The sequence below is a fragment of the Sardina pilchardus genome, chromosome 3 (assembly GCF_963854185.1).
Source record: "Sardina pilchardus chromosome 3, fSarPil1.1, whole genome shotgun sequence".
NCBI classification, from domain to species: Eukaryota; Metazoa; Chordata; class Actinopteri; order Clupeiformes; family Clupeidae; genus Sardina; species Sardina pilchardus.
Window position 1 is genome coordinate 23,225,583 of NC_084996.1, and position 2,500 is coordinate 23,228,082.

Below are 2,500 nucleotides of genomic sequence, written 5' to 3' on the forward strand. Positions count from 1 at the left end.
ATTGTACTATTTCTATTTATATGTGTCTTTGACAAAAGCTAAATCCTATACCCATAACCATAACCGTATGGTAGCCTTTAACTCAAATGTTTCCTTTTCTTTTTTTTTTAAGATTTTCTGACATCAAACCAAATGTGCAAACAAATATCTAAAAACAGAAGATGAAAGATCAAAGAAGATCCTTGTGGCATGTGGGGAACAATAGTGTCTATGTTGCACAGTTGGTTTGATGAGACTACTGTAGGTCAATTGGTCAGGGAGCATATAAGGGATTTAAGATTTAAATCAAGAAAATCATAAAAGGAGGAAAAAGTTGGATGTTAAATCGTGCCTTGAAGGCTACTATATAAGGTAAAGCTACATCATGTACAGTTGTTTTCATTTTGAATGTTAAATGAATGTTAAACTTTACACTAACTTTACCACGGTCCAGTTTTGACCTCAATCATTTTCATCTAGTATCACAAAACACGTCACCATAATCTCAGAAAAAAAATGACTCCGTAAAAGTTACTGTGCATGTTATGTGAAGTAGATCAAATGAGCAAAGTTGTAGTCCCTTTCGTGGTGCGACTGTATGTGTTATGTGAAGTGTGTGAAGTGTATCAAATGTACAGAGTTGTCTTCCCTGTCGTGGTGTGACTGTACAATCAGTCATCTCACATTTTAACCCCAAATGTGATGGTATTGACAGTATTGACAAAGCACTTATTCTGACCGCCTGTTTACCAGACATGATTTAATACGGCTGTTTTCTATTAAAACACACAGAGCTGTTTCCAAAACAGTGGCCGCTGGCCGCTAGAGTGATACAAATGGCCAGGGGGTTAGATCAAAGGCAACCAGATAAACCTCCCACTGCTAGGACGAGGGGAAATGAAGCTCCTTTCTGTTTTATTTATCAAAATAAAAAATCATATTTTTGTTTTTTATGCGATTGTTAAACTCTAAATGTGTGGCATACCAAGCTTGGTGTGCCAGTTTCTTATAAGTTATACATTTCACACAGCCTATCCATGAAACACTACATTCCCTAACGCCACAAAAGTGAATCGTAAAAGGCCATATCAATGAAATAAAGCTGGCTGATTATATCAGCTGTATAAAACCATATCAATTAGCTAAAGTAAGTTTAATGCATTCTGCAGTGGCTGTTAGGACAGTGAAGTATCCTACAACAATGACATGACTAAACCACGTATACTTTCAAGAGATGAGGGATGGGTTGGGGATGGTGGATCGTCTACAATAAATCATCGTCTATTTGAGCACTTTCTGGGAGTTGCAAAACTCCGATGCCTTTTGATGCATACCGTATGAAACTCAAGTAAGAGAGAAACAGATACCATATGGGTTGGCTATCACCTATTCACCTGATCCATTATCTTTCCCTCACAAACTGGAGTCTATGTAGGAATAGCATCTAATATGGGCCATCGGTCCCAGAGTTCCGAGTCTGCAGTCTTACATATTTGAAAGGAGGAAGGTGTCCAGAAGAGTTATAGAAATATAATAAGCAATGAATACAAACATATCTATGTTTTTATACTTTACTGTAATTCTTATAGCCTGTGCCTGAGTACTATCATGTTTTGGATATGCAAGCTGACACCAAGCCATATATCCAGTCAACCAGTACATTCACAAATGGCAGAATGTACAAATTGTGCTGTATATGATTGGGTCTCAGTGTACATGATAGCTGTTATACCATATATAACAATGTTAGCAATACAATATGGTCCACCATGACTATATCACTATCAAGTAAGATAATGACCAACATTTCTGTAGTCCTCTTACAATTGCTAGTGCAACCTTGCATATCCTTCAAAAGCCCACATGACTAGCATGGCTCACTGAACTCTCTGCTTTTGGCACATTATCATTATCCAGTCGTGTATCAGTATAGGAGGAGGTCATTCCCAACTGCACTCCCCTACGGACAACTGCACTCATTGATGCCCTTATTCCTACTGCACTCTACCTTTTTCATATTACTCTTTAGTTAGTCACTTTCTACTTTGTTCACTCTTACGGCACTCTACCCTTTTACATTGTCCTAGAATTGGTGTTAGAATTGCTTTTAAAAAGCATAAAATCTTTTACCATGTTGTAAGTTGCTTTGGTTAAAAAGCGTCAGCCAAATGTACTGTAATGTAATGTAATGTAATGTAATGTAATGTAATGTGCCGTTGCTCATTAATATCCATAACTCCGCTGGTCCTCACCTCCTAGTCCCAACCACCCCCCACCCCTCCCCCAAGGCAAATGCATTTCTATCAGCTGCCCCATCACTGCAGAATCCTAACACTCACTCATACACACACACACACACAGCTGAAGAAACTCCCAGAAACTTCACCGGAGTCTGCAGAAGCCAAAGACACACACCGATGGAAGATGTCACCAATCATCAGATAAAAGACATTTTCACTGAATCTCTGGTCTGAATGAACTGACGAAGCATCAGTCAGCACGGTGTGCAGGCATAACGTGT

At 38.7% G+C, this 2,500-nt stretch overlaps 1 protein-coding gene across 2 annotated transcripts in view; it reads right to left on the reverse strand.

The window, feature by feature from the left end:
- The window catches only part of slc4a1b (solute carrier family 4 member 1b (Diego blood group)), a 19,870-nt gene that overhangs the window by 17,046 nt on the left and 324 nt on the right, over positions 1-2,500 (reverse strand). The gene's annotated exons all lie outside the window — the stretch shown is intronic.